The 22304-nt window shown below is 44.0% G+C and overlaps 1 long non-coding RNA gene across 1 annotated transcript; it reads right to left on the bottom strand.

Annotated features, from left to right (window-relative positions):
• Nucleotides 1-346: 346 nt before the first annotated feature.
• On the bottom strand, nucleotides 347-14406 carry LOC102369588. Its single transcript, XR_324961.3, has 4 exons — nucleotides 14324-14406; nucleotides 10986-11032; nucleotides 5411-5470; nucleotides 347-400 (listed from the first exon to the last, which is right to left on the bottom strand). It is a non-coding gene; the product is annotated as an uncharacterized LOC102369588 (long non-coding RNA).
• Nucleotides 14407-22304: the final 7898 nt, after the last annotated feature.

Here is a 22304-nt window from a genome sequence, read left to right as displayed (position 1 = left end):
CACCAGAGAAATGCCAAAAATGCTGAATTGCTATAACTTCCATGTTTGAGAGAGAGAGGTTGTAACCAGATGCTCCCTCAGCCTGGCGAAAGGAGTTTGTATCCAAAAGTGTGCAAAGAAGAATTTTTCCAACTGTTTGGTTTAATAACAGATGGCAGAATGGCCCAAAGGACCTTGTCTGAATAATGATGATAAACCCAGAGATACACTGGCTCACCTAGTGCTGTTCTACAGGCAGCACCATGGTTTTCAACATTAGGTCCATGGGTTGCTGCAGATCCAGAGGATGCTTCAAAACTTGTGGGACTCTTTTGGGGAAGGGGGTTTCCACACCCATTGATTATTTGGCTTCATCAGTGGTGGTGCTTTGTCACAGTCTCTCAATTCTTGGTGTAGGCAACTGGAAAAATAAAAATCCATTAACGAAGCTGTTTTCAGCTCTGAATTGTGTAATTTCCTTTGTGCAAGCTTAGTTATGATTAGATCTCAAAGGAGGAGCCTCAAGGTACTTCGGTAAGGCAGCAACCACATAAGAAAGTAAAGACAAACAACTGGAAAGTTTAGAGTAGGGGACTCTTTCAAGGCAATGAAGAGAGGTTTAGTTATTAATAAATAGTAGGGCTATGCGAAGCTTTGGTGGCTGATTCAATTCGGCCTGATTCAGCGACCGAATCTCTGAATCGAATCAGGAGACCCTTTAATCTCTCAGAATTGAATCAGAAGCCTCTGATTTGATTTGGAGAGATTCAATTATTTGGCCACAGATACAGCTTTATATGTTTTTTCTACATACCTTGAGGTACCAGGTGCAGGTATTGAACACTGAGATGGTGAGGTGGATGGAGCATCCCACAGGAGGGGTCCCCCATGTGCTCGGCAGCGGACTCTTAAGTGGACTACCAGAAGTACTTCCGGTACACTTCCAGGTTCGCTGTGGAGCACACAGGGGACCCTGGCCCCCTGGCTCGGCAACTGGTGCCTCCTGGGTCTGAGGGGGCACCCAGGGTCCCCTGTGGCGGATCACTGAGCCGGGAGGGCACGGCAAGGTCCCCCGCGTGCTTGGCGGTGGACCTGGAAGTGGACTACCTCTGAGCACGTGTGGGACCCCCCCCACACGGTTCCATGGGACACTCCATCCGCCCCACCATCTTGGCATTCACGAGCTGCGCCTAGTACCTTGAGGTACGTATAAAACGTATATAAAAACATACAAAAATGTATATGGCCAAATCGCTGATTCGCCAAATCAGAATCGAATCTTCAGATTTAGCCAAATCAAATCGGGATGGTGATCTGAATCAGTGAATCAAATCACTGTCCCCCGAATCTGGCAGAATCCGAATCCGAATTGAACGCTATCCGCTTCGCACACCACTAGTAAATATAGTCTTGAGAAATAGCAAGGATGCATAATTGAGAAACAAAGCCAAGCAGCCATATTATTTTATGAATCTGAGCTTGTTTTTGTTGTGTTGACTTTAGTATTACTGTAATAGTACTGTCAAACATAAGAAAGATTCTACTTGTTGCAGAGGATATGTATCTTGTATGATAACTATTTTCCATGCCCATTGTAGGTCTCATATCATTCCTGTTATCCCACTTTTAAATCAGTCTCTATACCAGTGGTTTTCAACCTTTTTTAAGGAGTGTACCCCTTCTGGTGGGTACCCCTCATGGATTGTACCCCCTGGATGGGCAGGGGGGTGTCCCCCTGCAGCCAGTTGAGGGGGGTGGGGCTGGAGCCCCACTGCTGGTCAATGAGCAGCGCGTAGCAGCGCACTTCCAGGGTATGTGATGGCAGCACAGAGAAGCGGGGGTATTAGGAAGTGCGCTGCCGTGCTTACCAAGCACTTCCCAGGTATGCAGCGGCAGTGCGGAGAAGCAGGGGTACTTGGGAAGTGCGCTGCCATGCTTCCCAAGTACCCCTGCTTCTCTGCACCACTGCCATGTACCCCCTGGGGTCTTCCCAAGTACCCTGAGGGGTACGTGTACCCCTGGTTGACATCCCCTGCTCTATACCATATAATTACAATATTCCACAGAACTGACCTGAACCAGTCTTTTATTAGTGTTGACAGCTTTCTAAGCCAGGGGTTGGCAACCAGTGGCCTACAGGCTGGATCTGGGCTGCAGAGCCCAGCTCGTAGACATGGGGCATCAGTAACACTTGGTGGTAGAGGCTTCTTCCTTGCTACAGCAGGGAGAAACAGTAGCAGTGGTCAGGTCCTAGCACTCACCTACCTGCATGTGACCCAAGATGTGTTGTTTTGGCCCGCAGCCCAAAAAGGTTGCCAACTGCTATTTTAAACCATTAAGGCACATTGTCATTCCTTAGAGGAGGTGGACAGTTGTGACTGAAGTGCCCCACAGTCCCTCTTAATTAATTTTCAGACTTCATGTTTCCCACCCTTTTTTGACTCCAAGGGTAAGTGGGGTCCTGCTTTGACCAAGGGGCTACACTAGATGACCTCGTGAGGTCCCTTCCAGCCCTGTTTTCCTATGATCCTAAATCTTAATGACTCTGCCAAACTATTTCAATTGGCTGTTGGACCACACACAAGCAATCACATTTTTCATGAAAAATTATAAAATGGTCCCTTTCTGAAAGTTGACTGGCTTCTGAATAGCCCTATTTGGGACAGCAGACTTACGTTGTTAATCTTTATGTAACATAGTAAAGAGTGAAAATGGAACATGAAAAAAGTCATGCTACTTAAATTTCTTATTTCAGTATTTATATTAAAAACATATGTTTTCAAATCAAGTGCATGGAATGAAATCTTGAGAATGTTTAATAAAATAATTACTGAGCACACAATGTACATGGTGAATTAAATCTATAACTAACAGCCACAATTTAAAAAAAATGTAATGTAAAACACTGTTAACACAATGCTTGATAATTTAAATGCACTAAAATCATGAATATTTTTATTTATACAAGATTATTCAGACTGAAAACATGTCCTTCACTTTCCCACCCTCCCAATTAATTTACCCTTCAGACTAATAAGGAAACTGTACTTTTGTTAACTTTTAAAATAATTAATATTTAGTATTTAATTGATAATAGTGAGAGCACTCACAGGTAATGGTTTACAGGGTGAGGCTTAATATAGATTTGTACTTGGCACAGGTGAGTGGTTGCAGACCTTTGACATAAGGCACTTGATGACAGGCAGCAATAAAAACATGCTAGTGGGAATAGTTACAATTTCTGGATTCAATTAAAAGACAGTCTTAATAAGCTGTTGGGTAGTGGGATTGTTATTCATGTAATTTGGCTAGTCCCTATATGCCTTTTCAGCCTGCTGTAATTGTTATTAAATCTGCTATTAAATCTAGAAATAACCTTTGATTCCCTCCCCTATCCTCTGCCATAAACAATAAAACAAATAGGTAATGGCTTTAATAGGACAGGTGGCTTAGAGGCCTCTAGCTCATCATAAAGGAGTTCCTGAGTACCTGCTCAAGAGATTTTTCTTGTACCATCCTGCCACGTGTGGATTTTGAAAAGGGGTTATAGATGGTGAGGTGCATCAACCCATATAACACAATACATATTTTTCTACAGTTAAAAATAAACTAGAAGCTTTACTACTATGCTAGGGGCCTAGGGCTGTATTATTCTGTTTAAGATTGAAGAAAAAACAAATACAACTCATAGGAATAAGATAAAAACAATTTGCACTGCTGTGAAACAGGAGCTTCATTACCAGGAGCAGCTAACATACAGCACAATTGCAGAACAAAAGCTAGCTTGATTGGTAGAACATCAAGACTATTGAAAAGAAGAGAGGGTCATTAACACCTGTGGAATGAAGAGTTTAGAAGGGATCAAAAGGCAACTGAGTGTAGTGAATGAAAACTGAGTGCCTTCTCGACCATGGTAATGTGGATGGCTGCTTCTAGTTCCAATGTAGCTTCAGGCCCTTGTAGCACTGCTAAAAAAGGGAAGTTTAGACAGAAAATATGTCCACTTAATAGTAGAAGCCACAGAACAACAGAATAGGCTTGCAACAGTGTTGGTTCAGACATCCAGAGTTTGTTATGGAAAATTGTTGATAAAATAAAAATGCTGCAAAACACAACAAGAAGATGGGTTTGTCACACTAGATCACTCAACTAGTCTTTTCTTGATTTATTTTTATCCAAAATTCCAGAAAATTCCAGTTCCTGCTAAAAGATTTTCTGAGTTTAGAAAACAACTCTTGTGTCAAAGGACCAGAAATATGACAGAAAATGTTAAAGAAACATCACTAAATACACAGCATGGAGTACCCAGCAACTGATTGGGCTTGTTTTAATCTAGGGATAATGTATCTGTTTTATTCATAGATGTGTGATCCAAAGTCTGTTTAAGTCAATTGCTGCCATCGTGAAACAAAAAAGATCCATGAGGAAGAATGGACAATGCAGTTTTTTGTAAATAAAAGTTATGCCATTTTTGTGAGGTAAGACAGTAGATAGCTAAGCTGTAAAAGATTTTTGTATGTTAGTGGGCTCCCCTTGAGTCCATGACAACCCTACAGCAAGGTGTGCCATAAAAGTGGTTGTGGGTAGGAACAGGACTAGTGTTTTTGTAATTCATAGACTTACCTCTGAGAGGGTAACAAAATTTAGAGCACATATGAGAGGACCAAGACTGGACAAACAACTTGGAGCCACTAGCCCATGGCACCTTTACCTCAAGGGCCATCATTCCCCTTGTGCAGGGGAGGAGGAAGAGCCTTGAGGCCCACACTCTCCTCTAGGTTCCAGCACAGAGACTGCGTTAAGCAGCAGAGGAACATGCCTTCCTTTCTCTACCTTTCCAGCTTGGGCATCTTGCTCTTCCACTGGTTTGCTAATACCCCTAGAGCAGCCAAGAACCTTTCCACCTGTTACCCCTATATTACCTCAGCTGCAGTCCCTTATGATAGTTGTTTCTAATGCACTGCTTGGTCACAGCTGGAGAAGGTAATTAGGTTCTTTATTAACCCTTCCAGGCTACTGCTGTTTAGGGTATATACCAGATAGTAGGAAGTTTAAATTTCTGTTATGGAAGTTCAGTAATACTTTTTACATAGAAGGTCCCAGTTTGCTTAAATACATGGTGTGACAGTGGGGAGGAAATGCAAGAAGAATCTTACATGCCGAGTCAGAGGGAAGCAGTGAAACAGCGCTGAGAAACAGCACCGAGAAAAGAGACGAGTGCTGAGGAAACCCCAGTGCCAGCATGGTCACACTTCATAAGCGTATGCCACCGGTGTTTCAAGAGGAAGAACCCTGTGTCCCGGTTAAAAACCCTCTGAGGAGATGGATGGACTGGAAGTGAGGTCCAGAAGTCCCAGGAGGGGCAAATGGTGGAAAGCAGCCTGTCGGCAACAAGCCCACTGAGGCAGCTTGGAGGAGCCGAACGACTTACCCGCACATTTGTCTTGGCAGTTAGGGACAGACTTTTGGGACCTGAGCTGGAAAGCTGGACCTGAAATGGAAGACAGAGAAGAGTTGTGAGTACAGTCGGGGGCAAGAGTGGCTTACAATGCTCCATTCTGACTGCGGACCCTGAAGTCAGAAGGGTCTCACAGGACAAGGACCTGGGTGGTCCAACTCCAGGATAAAGGACTATGAGAAGGGACTAAGCCCCAGAGTGATCTTTGAGTTGTGTATTGTTTTTGCTTTATACATTACCTACCTTAGCAGGCACTATGAGAGAGCATAGTCTTTGTGGACTTAGACATTTATTTAAGACCTTAAAGGTTGGCGTAAGGTGGGGTGCAGGGGAGGTGGAGCCCCAGAAGATGGCACCAGGGCTGGAGTAAAGATAGTACATACAAGGACTAAAAAACGTCCTCCCAATCTATATTGAAGACGAGTCATGGCAGGCGAGAGTAGCTCAGCCCCTGGCACAGATCTTCAAGAACTCCTGGCGCTCTGGTGACGTGCCCGAGGATTGGAAGAAGGCCAATGTGGTGCCTATCTTCAAGAAAGGGAGGAAAGTGGATCTGGCAAACTACAGGGCCATAAGCCTGACCCATCTATCCTGGGGAAGGTCTTAAAAAAGATTATCAAAGAGGCCATTCTTAACAGACTGGCCGATGGCAGCATCCTGAGGGATAACCAGCATGGGTTTGTCACAGGTAGGTCTTGCTTGACCAATCTTATTTCCTTTTACGACCAGGTGACCTATCACCTGGACAAGGGGGAAGATATTGATGTCATATACCTTGACTTTAGAAAAGCCTTCGATCTGGTATCCCATGATCACCTCTTGGCAAAACTGGCTAACTGTGGCCTCGGCGTCACCACGATCCACTGGCCAGGGAATTGGCTCCACAGTAGGACCCAGAGGGTGGTGGTTGACAGAAGTCAATCATTGTGGTGCGCTGTGACCAACGGGGTCCCTCAAGGCTCTGTCCTTGGGCCTATACTATTCAACATCTTCATTAATGATGTGGACATTGGTATCAGAAGTGGACTGGCCAAGTTTGCCAACGACATCAAACTCTGGGGTAAAGCATCCACACCTGAGGACAGGAGGGTGATCCAGGCTGACCTTGACAGGCTCAGGAAATGGGTGGACAAGAACCTGATGGTGTTTAACAATGGAAAAATGCAAGGTTCTCCACCTTGGGAAGAAAAACCTGCAGCATACTTATAGGCTTGACAGTGCTATGAAAGGGACTTGGGTGTCATGATTGACCACAAGATGAACATAAGCCTTCAGTGTGATGCTGCCCTAATGCACAGCAGCAAAAGTACAAGCTTTTTAAGTGATGCTTAATGTGCAGTAGCCTAATTTTACTGCACATTAGTGTATTAGCACGGTTGTTGCCATGACACTCTAATGCGCAGTAAAATAGGCCATGGCATGTTAAAGCATACATGTACATGTGTTCATTGTGTAGTAGAGGGTGGAAGCACTGTAGACAGGTCCCCCTACAAGAGTCTACTATAGACTCCCAATGTGGGGGATCTTGGCTACATGTCTACTTTATGGAAATGAGGGATTTCTCCCTAGCTTGCACCTTTGGGCTAAGGATAAGCAAGACTCAGGGGCATCCAAACTCTAAGACTTCTGGGCTTGTGGTCTGCATGTAGGATATCTACCATGGATTTGGAAGTATTTGAAGCCCCAGGCTGAAGAGTCTGGGACGGAGGATACTTGCTGGTGGTAGTGCCACACAGTCTTGAACAATTGAGTTCTGCTCAGTCAATACATTTGGAACCGATTTGGCAAATTTTGCTGGGGACATTACATTGAATATAAGAATAAATAAAATAATAAGTACTATATATAAACAGGCATAAAAGTGCTGCTTGAAAATATGTTTCTGGACTACCTATGCTAAAACTTATAGCAGACTCAAAAAAGGTAAAATGCATCAATTCTGGATGAATTAAGTTTATCGGTACCCATAGTAATTTGTATATGGTAATATGCAAATTACCACAAGCATGTTTATTTCAAAGCCTGTGTTTTCAAGTTTCTTCCCTACTTCTATGTACAGGCAACTCACGCTTAGTGTTCTTAGTTGGTTCCTGAAAAACTGAGTGTTAAGTGAAACAAGCATCAAGCGAAACTGAAAGTATTTGACAACCCAAGATGGCGACCGCGATTGTTTTTAATGACCCAAGATGGCAACCGTGAGCATTATAATGAAACTTGCTGAGCACTAAGTGAAATCATGTATCAATTTCTAATGACCGTTATAGCGCTAAGTGAAACAGAGTAAAGCGGGGGTTTCCTGTACTCAGGGAGAGTTAGGTCTTCCTTACTGTCAAAGTGGGAAGGAACTGCAGGGGAAGAAGTTGCGGGGACAGAGGGCAAGGGGGCTACCAGACTCCCCCAGATTTATTTTCCCATAGCAATGGGTGGTGGACAATTCAAGGGAAATGTCCAATAATTATGGAATAAATATGAAATAAATTATCCATATATAGATTCTAATTATTGAGGGGTTGTTTTATAATCAGGTCATCTTTTATTTGGGTAAATATGGTAGTTAAAATGTACAACTACTTGAGATATAAACAGTTAATATCTCTATCCCCATTTTAGACTTGAAGCATGGAGATATTACACAACTTGTTTAAAGTCACACAAGACATCTGTAACAAAGGCAGGACTAGCACTCAGAATACCTGAGTTTTAATCTCATCACTATCCATCCAATCACTCCTATAAAATACAGTGGGGTGACATACTGTGCTCTTAAGGATGTTACATATTTATATGTTTCACTAAACATGATTTGAATTTGTAATGTACTTTTTCAGCTCTAGTGTTGACAAAATAGTTTTCTTGCAGTTGAACAGACTTTCCTCCCACCTCCAAATACTTGTGGGAAGAAAGGCCTAATATTACAATTAAATTTTTGAAGGTACATTACTTTGACAAAGCCATTTTCATGTACTTACATAGATCAGCTTCTGAAAATCTGCTAGAGAATTTTTAATAGCATTCATACAGAGTATTCAGGGTTTTTTTCAACAAAGCTATCTTTGAATGGAATAGGACAGATATTCTTTTCAGTTCAGCAGAACTTTGTGCCCACAAGAATGTTTACTTTTTTACTATGATATTTTAAAGCATTGCTTCCCATACATTATGAATTAATGGACCTCTGTCATTCTTCAAATTTTTCTGTAAATCAATGTAATCAATATTATCTATATATCTCTATCTATATCTATAGATAGATATATATCTATAGATAGATATATATCTATAGATAGATATGATATACAGCCAAGCCCTCAGATACCACCGCATTTGTACTGAAGAGAAGTCCCAGGATTGCCACCTCACCAATCTTAAAAAGGCTTTCACCCAGCAAGGACACTCCTCCAGAGAGGTAGATCGCACGTTTGAAAGAGCCACCTGGATACCACGTGAAGAACTGCTGCAGTACAGAAGAAAACCCCCCACAAATCGCACACCGCTGGTTATGACCTATCACCCATCCCTTGAACCTGTACGGAAAATCCTCAAACAATTGCAACCCATACTAGACAGAGACCCTATTCTTAAAAAGATATTCCCAGAGCCACCCATCCTAGCCTTCAAACAAGCACCGAACCTCGCCAGCCTCATCACCACAAGCAAACTTCCTCAAGCCCAGAACACACCAAAAGGATCCAGACCGTGCCAGGACAAGAAATGCAAAACCTGCCAACACATCTCCACCACCCCCACTATCACTACACCCCACAACAGAGCCATCAGCATCCCAGGATCTTACAGCTGCACCTCCAGAAATGTAATATACCTCATCCAGTGCACCAAATGCCCTGATGGAAAATATGTAGGAGAGACCAAACAACAACTGCGCACCAGAATGAAGGCACACCGGAAATCCATCAAAGCCAGAAATACCCAATTACCGGTTGGGGCACATTTCTCGCAGGAGGGCCACTCTCTCTCCAATCTCTCAGTCCTGATCCTCAAGGGAAACTTACACAACACTTCCCAGAGACAAGCCTATGAGCTCCATTTCATCAACCTGCTGGATACTAGAGATCAGGGACTAAACATAGACATTGGATTTTAGATGCATTACAATCTGCCTGGCAACTGACTCCCCAGCCCAGCCCCTGGCTTGTTTACTTTTCATTCCATCCAGGAAGAGCACACACCAACTGCTGCAGCTTCCTTAGCCTGACGAAGGGTTTTTGAACCCGAAAGCTTGCTTAATAACTTTTCTCCAACTATTTGGGTTGGTCTAATAAAAGATATCAAATTCACCCAAGGAACCTTGTCTGTAATCAAACTTGCACTTGAAAACACTATGAAGGTGCATGAGATCACACCTGATCCATGAACAGCTTAGACCTACTACTGTTTTAAAGACCCGATTCATCTCTGTGGATGTTAAAGTAGGAGATCTTTGAGCATAGCAGCACTCATACAGCATAGTTACAATGTCAGTTTTGGAGGGAAAAAAAGAAAAAAAAATGTTGTCACAGAACTCCTAACTGCTTAGACCTTAGTTTCCCTCCTCCATACAAATGCTTTAGATCTATGAACAATGACAGCTATATGGATATTACATGCATACATACATGTGCATATGCATATCTATCTATACATATGACATCATGGGCCAAATACAGACAACTGGTGCAGATGATAAAATAATGTACTTGAGCTGGTCTGGGACTCACTGGTCAAATCTTTGCCCAGATCAATCAATGTGGCTCCTTTGATTTTAAAGAGTTTATACCAGTTTATAGCAGTTTGAGGATCTTCTCCAGAGGGTGCTTTGTGGGAGTTTATCTTGTGCTTTATCTTGCTCTCTGTAGTTATTTTATGTTCCATTACACTGAATGCAAAAATCAATGCAGGTTTCCCTGTTTTGTAACTCACACCTTTTCCCAACCCATTTGCAATCCTTGTGAAAGCTTACACCATAGGGTATGTCCAAGCACTTCTTGGGACTTACATATGCTTACAACAGTATTGTATTGGGTGCCATATCCTTATTGATGAAGACATGAGAGGACTTTAGGAAGTATTTTTCAGATGTTAGATTCCTATTATTACCTTAATTGATTACCAACTACATCAAGTTAGTTCATACATTTGTGAACACTAGTTTTAGGTGCACTACAAATGTTGGTTTTGTTTTTTTAAAGGACAAATGTCCTTGGCATACCACAAATGTTTGTAGAATGCTCAGAATAGCTTGAATTCATTCATTCAACTAAATTAAAAATCTCAAAACAGACCCTTAAGGATAAAAGTTTGTATTGTTAACATGTGTTAGCTAACAAATCCTAACATAGTCTAAAACTCTAGTATAGTTTAGACAGTGTAGAACTGATCACATCTAAAGATTCTTGAGTTACTATAGGTTTCCCTTAGCTTTCAACTCAACTACTAAAGTACATGTTAAAGTAATTTGCCTTGTACTGATTGCAGTTTTAATAAACACATAATGTACTAGTCAACATGTTAAAAAGACACCTTTTATCAAGAGAATTCCACTGATATTTACCTGGTATCCTTCAGTTTGGCAGTCATACTTTGATCGGTGTCATGAACCTAAAAGAGGTAGTGAAAACTGTTAGGTAACTTAAATTTATTGGGTTAAATTTCTCTCTCTCAATTTGACAGGATTTTTTTCCCCTACAGTATATTCTCAAGTGTTTTGTTAATTCTGTTTTAAATTAAATTAAATTAATCAAACAATGGCAACTCCTCCTGAAGAAGATTATTTTATAGCTTAATAAATTCCACTGTTTGAAATTTTGGATGGCCCTGAATGACACATTGCTAAAAGAAAAATTCAAAAAACATTTTAAAGGACAAATAAAGTGGAAGAGGAAGTCCACAGAACTAATGTACCTTTTTCGTTGTGCAGGGTATGGGAGCTACATTTGGACAAAAGGTTTGATGAAAAAACCAAACATACTTGTAGGTAGGAAATATTCCAGGGTTTTTTTTTTCAGTTTTAATATTCTAGGGGGTTTTTTCCTGGAAAAAATCTTTGTGATCTTAGTATGTCATAATTTAAAAAAAAAAAAAAAAAAAAAAAAAGGAAGATGTCCAAGAGCTTGTTTGAGCCTCAGATACCAAGGTAATTATAACCAGATAGATCTCTAAGAAAGGAATGGATATTATTCTAGTTTGCGATCATATTATAATTTGGAAAGTACTGCCAACAACTATGGCTTAGAGGTATTGACACCAATCAGTTATCAAACACTTAATCCTTGTTGAGAGTGGCTGAACCCACTGTTGAGGGTGGCTCAACAGTGTTTCTCAGTTAAGAGGTCCTAACCACCAGGGTAAGAATGAAAGGAGGTGACAAGGTGTTGAAAATTTTATTACACTCTGAAGCAGAAAAAACATCTTGCTCCCACAGTCTTACCCTTCAGGGCAAATATTCTTTGTCAGCTTCTCAAAACACACACAAGTAAATGATACAGGTTTGTCATTGGTAATAAGGAACATTTCTATTATTACTTTTACAATAAAGGTAAAGGGATGATAAAATATTTTACTTTGAATAAAGCCGAAGGAATTGGTAACAAAATAAAGCCATTTGTCTCGGTCACATCAATTTAAATCCAAATCAGTAGTGAGAAAAAATTCTTACCATATGATGGTTCTTGGATAGTCTTATGCGATGTCATTTTATTGTCTCAGTTTAGCTCTGAGTAGATGGATGACCACATCACAAAAATAACTGCTACTCTAACTGGTACCTTTGCTGATCCTCTCAGCAAAGACAAAGATTGAAAGGATGGGGAGAATTCATTACTTTCTCAGCCCTTGATCAGGTTCCTCTAGAACAAGTTAAGGTATATTCTTGGGCATTATATAGAAGCATGCACAGAAGCAATTTGTGCCATAGCAGTTTTGTAGATAATTAGAAGATTTCTATTCCCAGGGCTGTTAATACAATATCTTTCATGAATACTCAGTTGACTTGGAAAAGAAATATAAACAATTAAAAAGAAAAATCCCTCTTGGTAGAGCAGTTTTGATTCTTTTCAGGGATGTTACTAAATGAGTCACTAGGTGTGTCTACATGTGCCCGAGACTACACATTTAGTACTGTGCAGTCATTTAGTACTTGCTTTAGCAGTCCTGGTGGTGCATTGTTATTTTTAGATAGTACATCACTGTAGTGATGAGCTACGGTGACATAGCTTGTTGCTACGGTGACATAGCGTTGGCGTCATGGTTTGCGCCTGCTGATTGTGGCAAAGTGGAAACTTCCTGACTAGCCACAGTGCTAGTCTTCTAACCTGCCTCTGGGCATGCCGCCCACCTTTCTTTCCTGCCATGCCTTGATGATAAATAATTAAGGTGTTAATTAGGCAGGAGGCTGCCCTTTGAACGCCCTGTTCTCCTGGGCCTATGTATGCAGCTCCAACCACTCCTATACTGCATCCCAAGCCTTGTAGATGTTCCTAACAGCTGAGCTCTGCTCTGGCCTGAGGCCAGGCTCAACTCATCCCAGTGTTAGGCCTCTTGCTTTCTGCCCTTTTATGGGCCACACTCATACTGCCTCCCTCTCACTGAGGCCTCTCACACTCCACCGCCTCTCACACGGTGTCTCTCATACTGCCCCTTTGTGGGGCTACTCTCATACCGCCCCTCCTTTTCCCAGGGCCACACTCACCCTGCCTTCGCCTGAAGGTTCTTGGGGCTTGTTTCTCTGCATTCCCTAACCAGCAAGCGTGTGGCCTCTTGGGCCTCTCCCGCAATCCTCATCTGAGTGAGCGCTGGGCAGTTTGCAGAACACTGGAGTGACTCTGCCTCTAGTCCCTCACTGGGTCGCTCACCCAGCTGCTCTGAATTAGGGGCTCTTGACTTGACCTATTGTTTACCCATGGCACTTCCTCAGCTGCTCCACCCAATTGGCCTCTGGCCCACCTGTGGCCTCAGGCACCTGAAGCTTTACCTAGCCCTAACCTGGCCCCCATGTTAGCAGGGCCTACCCTTGAGCCCCCTGCTCACTGTGACCCACTTCACGCCCTTTCCTCACAGCGCCTCATCTCAGGCCCCCTGTTCATAAGGCCCCACTATTCACATGTTGTAACTATATCTTGGTCCCTAACTCCAACCTCTCTCCTTAAGTTCTGAGCCCCTCGCTCTCACTGCTCTCCCCAGCCCCACACAGTCAGGGCTCCTAGACTTTGGGTGCCTTGCCTCCTCGCTAGGCTCCCTGCCACGCCCTTTCCTCACAGCGCCTCATCTCAGGCCCCCTGTTCATAAGGCCCCACTATTCACATGTTGTAACTATATCTTGGTCCCTAACTCCAACCTCTCTCCTTAAGTTCTGAGCCCCTCGCTCTCACTGCTCTCCCCAGCCCCACACAGTCAGGGCTCCTAGACTTTGGGTGCCTTGCCTCCTCGCTAGGCTCCCTGCCCCTTGCTAGGCTCTCCAGGCCTCCCAGCTGCTACTCTGGTGCAGGCTGTCAGGTGCCCCACTGCACCCTGCTCTACACCTCCGCCTCCACTGAGGTCCATACTCTGCCCCCCTATACTGGGGCCCCCCCCCCCCACAGGCTCAGGTGGCTGCAGCTATGCCTGGCCCCACCCTTGACACTCCAGGGTCTTGTACCCCACATAGGCTCAGGTGGCCATAGCCATGCCTGGCTCCAAACTACCTCCGATGTTAATTGACCCACCTGAAGGTGGGGCTGGGGTTTAGGCACCCCTACTCACCTTCCACCAGGGTGGCAACTGGCCTGGCATTTCTGGGGGGGCTGTTCCACCACAAACAGCCCCACCAGACCACCCATCCCCAGCAGGGTACAGTTTTAGGTCTTGCCCAGAACCAAGAGACTCCTAATCATCCCCATCAGCTCTTGCCCTTACCTCCTGGTGTTACCAGAGCAGCAGCTATACCTGGAGATATTCTTTCTTCAGTGCCAGGCACCAGAGTGCTGCCTCCAGCTCTGCTGGCCTGAATCTTAAAATGGCCACTCATCAGAGCTGGGCCACACCTGCCAGTTGCCTCTTTGGACTCTTAAAGTGGCAGACACCAGAGGTGCTCTGCCACACACCTTCCCCCCTTAGAATAGTTCCTGGGGGAGGTTTCCCCAGCTGCTCCATCAAAATAGGCTCCCCTCAGAGCCTGTGAAAGCCCTGGAGTGGCAAGCACCCCCAAAGGTGCTCCTCCACACTGATGCTACATTGCCATAGCTCGTCACTACAGTGACATAGCATTTCATATAGATGTGCTCACTGAGACTTATCTCCAGACCGGTTCTGGAAACAAAAATATAAAAAAAGGACTCAGTTTTCAAAAGTGCTCAAAAGCACTTTCATAGCATATGTCAAGAGTGATGTGTCTCAACTTTAATTATGATCAATTATTTATGTACTTACCTTTGTTTGAATTATAATCTGTGCTTAGCACAGTCTTCAGGCCTGAATATTCTGCAGTGTAAGTAACACTTTATAAACTTTAATATGCATTTTTTTGGGTGGTAAATTGGGGTTGGTACATTTTTTACTTTGCTTTCACACTTGCAAAAAACCAGAGTCACCCTAGTAAACTCACTGGAGTTATACAAATGTAAAACATGTAGGAGATGAGGATGAGGTGTTATGACTTTGTATGCTTCTATTCCAATTTAGCATTCAGGAGCTCTCTAGTTTTCCCATATGGGATTTGTTTTCATTCTAATTAAATATTTGATATTCAGTGGGTCCATCTACACGTGCATCAATGCACCTTACTATTAGCGTAATGTCACGGTTTATTACGTGATGCTTTACTGCTCAGTAAAATAGTCTACCATGCATTACAGTGCACATGTAGATGCATCTAGTGTCTTGTTCTGATTCATTTAACGCCTATCACCTAAGGCTGGATCCAGAAGTGCAGGCACATGCGATTTGTGGCACTGCAAACCTCTTTGTGGTGTCACAAACTGTGGCACAAAGCACACCAAAGTGCCATGTGCTGGGATAAATGCAGAGATGCTCCATCTCTGAGTGCTGTGTCTCTGCACTCAGCCATGCAGCCCCCATTGGAGCCCCCAGCCAACCGCTCCCTGGATAGCTAGGGTGCTGTGTGCCTCAAGATGGGGGAGCAGGCAGCCCAGGGAGCTGTCTGCTCCCCTGTCTCAAGGCACACTGTGCCTCAACGTGGGGGCTCCATGTGCCTCAGCACGAGGACTCCCCAGCGGAGCCCTTGTGTTGAGGCACATGGAGACAGGAGCTGCCTGCTCCCCCACCTAGAGGCACACTGTGCCTTAGCCAGCAGAGCTGCCTGCTCCTCCATCTCCATGTGCTGCTCCCCAACTAGCTGGGGTGCAGGGTGCCTCAGTGTGGAGGCTGCCTGCTGGCTAGCTCCATTTGGAGGCACCCTGTGCCCCAGCCAACCCCCACTGCAGCACATGGAGCAGCAGGAAAATGTGTCCCACTGCAAACTGCACAAGCAGGGGTGTGCACTGCAGCATAAAGCAGTGGCACAAATTTGTGCCACAACTATTTATGCTGCTGCAAACGCATGCCCCTGCTCATGTGGATGTGGCCTAAGTGTCTATTCAAATGCTTCTTACCAGTGCATACAACATACAGAAATATGTAACAAAGATGTAACTTATAAAATATTAAGGGACCAAGACACCTACACACCTCAAGATTCCTGGTACAACTGCAGATCTTCACTCTAGTGCTCAGAAGGCTACTGGGTGTAATGAATGTAGTATTAACAGTAAGGGAATAAAAGATGCTACCCTAATCACACCTATCTGCCATAGCATAATATATTTTCATCCTCTAGAAAACTCTAATAGGCCTGAATGCGGATGCAGAAGCACACCTTGTGCAACTGCTACTTGTCCTTGGGACACATCTGTGCCACACTCGCTCTGGTGCGCAGCAGGGGTAGGGAGGCAACTGTGCTGGCCCCAGAAGCCTTACCTGGAGTCCTGTGGGGCAGGGAAGCCGCAGTTGTGGCGCTCCTGCAGCTGGGAGCCTGCTGGCAGCTGGAGTGTGGTTCTGGCTGGCCAGGCTTTGGTTTTGGGTGGCTTGCAATACTGCCATGTGTGCCACCCTGCTTTTATTCCAAATGGGTTTTTTTGAACCTGGGATCTCCCAGGGTCAAACTCCACCCCTTCCAACCCCCTGCCCTTCCCCACTGCAAAGTAGCAGCATGGAGAATGCCTAAAAGTGTGGGGTATGACACCACAGATGGGTCTGCAGTGCCACATACCACAGGGGCATGCTCGACTGGATGTAGCCATACAGTCAAAATACTCATTTTCCCCACTGTACTACCCACCACGAGTTCATACTCATTCAGTGCCATGCCCTGCTGGCAGCACACTTCCAGCTCAGAAAGGTGATATTTCCCTTAAAGTTTTTCTTTTTTTCCTCCTTTATTACTTAGTGTAATCAGATCTCAGGGACATGGGTTACTCTCTTATTCAGGAGTGCCAGTGTAGGACCCAGCTATTTCTGGAAGCAAGAGCCTAAATCAGAAATCTCCACAACACTACTGTTAAACCAACAGTAGTTTAACAAAGATTAAACGAACCAGCAAAATGATGAATGATATCTTCTCAGTGTGATGGACACTGCATTGCATTAGAGCTGAACAAAGGTTAGGTGTATTGCAGAGGTCATATACATAGGTGTCAGCAGGGAAACCTGATACCTATCTAGATGTCATAGTGAGTCAGAGCCAGCAAATACACACTGCATTACAGAAATTGTTGTCATAGCATTCTTAACTTAGTACTCCTAAAGCGGGGGAATAAGTTGCAGTGGCAGCTATTTGATGGAGGAAACAGGACATTAAGGAACTAAATTCACCTTTGTTGACTGGAAGAGGATGTATATCCTTCCTTAATATCAAGGATCAATGCAGTTTGAAGGGGATAGGTGGCAGCCACTGTGGATAAGAGCTGAATCAACACATCCTTAGTTGCCTTGGTCATACCTTCCCATTTAGCACTGCACACTTTTCTGATTGTGCTGGCTCTGTAGATGCTCTGGTGGAGGAGAGGATGTGGCCACATTCTTGATCCAGGGCTCCCTGTGGGCAACCTGGTTTTCCTGTAAGAGAAACTGTTAATAAACAGAAGTGAATCTGGTCTTTTAGAACAAATTGGTGAATTTGAGGAGCTGGGGCATGGCTTGAATTTTAATTAAACCAGTATGAATTAGGAGCAACTCCTTTGAAGCCAAGGCAGTTACACCAATGTCAAAATGATGTGTCACTGGTCAGGTTCTGCTATATCCTATGAATAACCCGAGTCTGAATCTCATGGAATTTATGACAGTTTTATATAGTGCAATTCCATTTACTTCATTTGAGTTAATCTTGGTTTATATAAGTGAGAGCAGAATCAGGCTCTCAGCTTGGCATTTTTATGTCATATTATTATTGCTCTATTTTTTGTATCAGGGTAGCATGTAGGGTCCCAATCATGGATTATGTTCAGCACTGCATAGAAAAAGACAATCCTTAGGGGAAAAATGCAGTGTAAATAGAAAATAAAAGCATTTGATATGATTCTGGTGAAGTTAACTGGTGAATATACCTATTGGCTTTTGTTAAACCTCCATTTTACTATCAGCAAGTTCTATGCTTTAAATTTAACAAATTTTAGTAAGTCAATCTAATTTTAAAAGGAAAAGGCAGCTGCCAGCTTTTTCTCTTTGTTATTATTATCATTTATATTTATATACTGCCCCATCCAGAAAGGCTTAGGGTAGCTTCATCTATTTATTATTTAAATAAGTAAATAATGTATTACATGACTCATTAAGTATTATGCATTCCATGAGGTTCAGACTTTGAATTGACAAATTCCTAAACATATATTTAAAATGATTGGCATTTAACTTCACAAGGAGTTTCAAAATGACAATGGTACATATTACTGATATGATACATAAGTTACTAAGGTCTTTTATAAACATAATACCCGCTTAGGAAAGATAATACTTACATTGTAACAATCTTGGACATTAGCCAAACTAAAAAGCAGTATTATACTGCTCAGTTTTTCAGTTAGAATTCTTTCCTCTGTTTTCTCTAAAATCATTTAACAGTAATTTTATAATATACTCTTTATAATAAAACAGTGCTTCTAAATATATTCTAAATGTCGTGGATGCCAATTTTCATGATGTTTGCTATACTTCCATGTAACCTAATGATCCTGTATTTTGAGCAATGAAAAGTAACACTTATGACCCTGCACCTACACTGATATCCTTCTAAGAGAAATAGTAAAATTTGTTCTTTCCTTTATTTATATTTTCCTTCTGCTGCTTTCCTATTCCTTCCCCTCACATATCCTCTAGAACAATGGTTTTCAACCTTTTGGGACTCGAGGCACCCCTCACTAGACTTGAGGCACCGCTCCATAACTTTTGTGAATTGAGTGGCACCCAATTTCAAAAACAAATTTATATATTGCTAGCAAATTCCCATCAAGAATGACGGGGAAAGGGGAGCCGGCAGGGACAGAACCCTGCATCTGGCCCCGCTCCAGCCCTGTGCTGCTTTGGGTCCAACTCCACTTCAACCCCCTTCCCACTGCTTCGGGTCCAACTCCATTCTCCCTCCTTCCCCTCCTGCCTTGGGTCTGACCCTGCTCCACTCCCCTCCCCTCCCCACCCAGTTCAGGTTCCACCCCGCTCCACCCAATTCTTTTTTTTTTGCCTCTGTGGAGGTGGGGCAGAGTGAGCCCTGCACCAGAGGCTGCAGGAGGAGGTGGGGCCAGTGGAGGGATTCCCGCCTTTCCTCAGCTGGCCCCACCGCTTGTAAAGTGCTTGTGCCAATTTATTTTTGTCATGTGTGGAGGTGGGGCGGAGGGAGCTGCCGCACCAGGGGTTGCAGGAGGAGGCGGCGCGACAGAGGGGCTCTCATTTTAACTCAGCTGGCCCCAGCCCACACAGCCAATTGGGACATGCACAGTTGGGCAAAAGTTTCATGGAGAGACAGACAAACAGTTTAGGCCTTTTTTTATATTAGAAAGTCAGAGGTCCTGGTTTTCTCTGTTTAAAAATTGCAAAATTTCTGATTAAAAAAATTTGCAAATTCTCTGAGTAAAAACCCCAAATCCATCACTCCCCACTCACAGTTCCCCCACCCCTGCCAGTGCCCCTCATTCCCCAACCACAGCCCCTGCTCTCCTAGCCTTGCTGGAGGGGCCCACAGCTGCCAGGGCTACAGGGCCAGCGACCCGGGTCCACAGTCCCCTGCCCCCCACAGCAGGGCCCGAGCCCCAGATGACACGCATGGGAGGCAGCGGCTGCTGCAGTGGAGCAGAGCATGGGGCCTGGCTTCCCCTCTCCCATGGGCGGCACAGCCAAAGCAGAACCTGTAGGAAGGGCAGGTTCTGGCCAGCGTTCCCTCTAAGCTTCATGGTGTGTGTGGCCACACAGGTGCGCTCATACCACACTGCCAGGCAGTGGCTGTGCACACTGCACAGTTTAGAGGGAATGCTGGTTCTGGCTGCCCGCTGTGGGCTCAGGGCTCCCTGCCTTACTGCCCTCCCCACAGGGCCTTCACGGCTCAGCAGGTGGGATCTGGTGCAGCATGGCAGAGCAGGATGTGGAAGCTTGGTGCTGCCCCCATGAGTCTAGTGCTGCCATGGCAAGGCACCCCCTGCCTGCCCAGCAGCAGCGGAGGTAGTGGCATGGAATTGTGCCTCCCACTGCTGCTGGGCAGGCAGGGGACACCTCACCGTGGCAGTGCTTGCCTTGCAGTGGAAGCACCAAGCTTCCTTGCCTAGTTCCACTGTGCTCTGTCATGCTGGGTCCCACCCGCTGGACCCCAGAGGCCCTGGAGGGAGGGCAGTAGGGTGGGAAGCTCACACCTGCACTCACCCCCTGCACAAATCTGGGGGGTACGTGCCCCCCATGGACCCTCCCAGGAGTGTGCACAGTGGGAGGGAACCAGCCCCTGCTCGCCCCTGCCCCTTGGACGAATCTCCCACTCCCGTCCTGGTACTCTCTCTCTCCGTCCCACTCCCTGCCTGGTACCTGCGTCCACGCGTTCTGACTCCAGGACCTAAGCATCACCCAGGCTGGGCAGCAGCCCCAGCCCTGCCCAACTCCCTCCCTCCCTCACTATAGGGGCCTCAATCCTTCCATGACTTATCTGTGGGGAGCTGCTTTCCAGACTGCCTGGAGGCCACATGCACATGGTGCCCTCTGTCTGATTTCTCTTTTTCTGCTTCCCCCAGCCCCAGGCAGGCAGGAACTCTGCCAGCCTGCAAGGAGAAACCCACTATTTCCTGCATTTTTCTCCCTTGAAGGAGAAAATCCAGGTTTTTCTCCTTAAAATGAGAAAATTCAGGTTTTTCTATGGCAAATGGAAAACCCGGATCTCTGATTATTAATGCTTACATCCTTACAAAAGGGCTGGGCAGTACAGGTGAGGCTTTGTCCAGGCAGGGACAAGCGTAAGCCTGGCTTATCTGCTTATTTTTTCATATCTCATGGCACCCTTCAAAGGATCTGACAGCACTCCTAGGTGCCCCAGTTGAGAATCATTGCTCTAGAGTTCAACATAGTCCCTGAAGATTGATATTGACAGATATTGACAGATTGAAGAAGATATTGACAGATTTAAAAACACTGTAGTAGAATAGCATTAACCCTCTTCTTTTCAAATTATAATAAACTATTTTTATTGCAATAATCTTCAGGTATATTGCGTAGTAAAGAATACTGGATACTTGCAATGACCATTAGAAGAAGCCACTTATAGCAAAGCAACTGGGAGCAATTTTTCATCTTATAAGAATGTCAGAGAAGATTTATCTATATGTCTTTTGAGCATTCTTTTGAAGCACATTTTTTGTTTTGTCATTGGAAAGAACTAAGATCCACTAAATGGAAGGAAAGAAAATATATATTAGTTTTCAGAAAACATCCTAGTGGAGAACTTTTCTAAATCTTCCTATGCAATATTCACTGTTAGGTCCAACTTCAAGCAGACGCTGTGTTATACTAATACACTTTCACAGATCCAGGTATTCAAACAGTATAATCAGCGTAATGCCAGCCTACTGCCCACTACTTAAAATAGCTTTTAGGAAGTAAGTATACACATTGTCAACAAACTGCAATTCAATATGTTCGTTTGAGAAATGCTGCTCCTTCCTTCCATTATTATGGTTAATAGTTTATAATTACCAGTCCTTTACCCCTTGACTTCTCATGCATATCTACCTCCAGGGCTATAAGAAGCTAAGTGGGATATTTTTATAGCAGTCATTAGTCATTTCTATAGCTGCTGTTGCCAGATCTCATGATTTTATCACAAGTCCTGGAATATCTGGTGTTTTTCTTGAAGTCCCAGCTCTTGGTGTCGAGTAATTACATGACTTACATGAATTACATTTCACCTAAATGGTACATTTCTGGCTGTGGAAAAAAGCCTGAAAACAATTTGAGTGTAATGATTAGATTTGGAAATCAGAAGACAAATAATAATGTGTCTAAATAATACTTATATAAACAAATCTCATGATTTTTAAGTCAACCTTAGGATTTCTAGAGACCAGATTTCTGTTTTCATAATACTTGTGAGTCACAATATCACATAACCGATGGGAATGCAATGTAAGATTAACTACAGGTACTGTAATCTATCATACAGCTGAGTAATGTTAATAATAGCCTTTCTTTAGCTTGTTTGAATGGATGTAGAGGAAGCAACTTTGCTTCTTACGTATTAAGAAACCACAGTTTAAAAGTCAATCCATGTTGGGAAACAACTTGAATTACGAAGGAAAGAACTAGCCTCCTTCCAGCTCTCTGCTTGCTGGGTCAAAGCAGCCTACCTCTTAACTAGCTAGTCACAACCACCTAGTAGGAA

Source organism: Alligator sinensis, unplaced genomic scaffold, assembly GCF_000455745.1.
Source record: "Alligator sinensis unplaced genomic scaffold, ASM45574v1 scaffold1520_1, whole genome shotgun sequence".
NCBI lineage: Eukaryota > Metazoa > Chordata > Crocodylia > Alligatoridae > Alligator > Alligator sinensis.
Note: the sequence above shows the minus strand (reverse complement) of the source record. Positions and strands in the feature narration are given on the sequence as shown.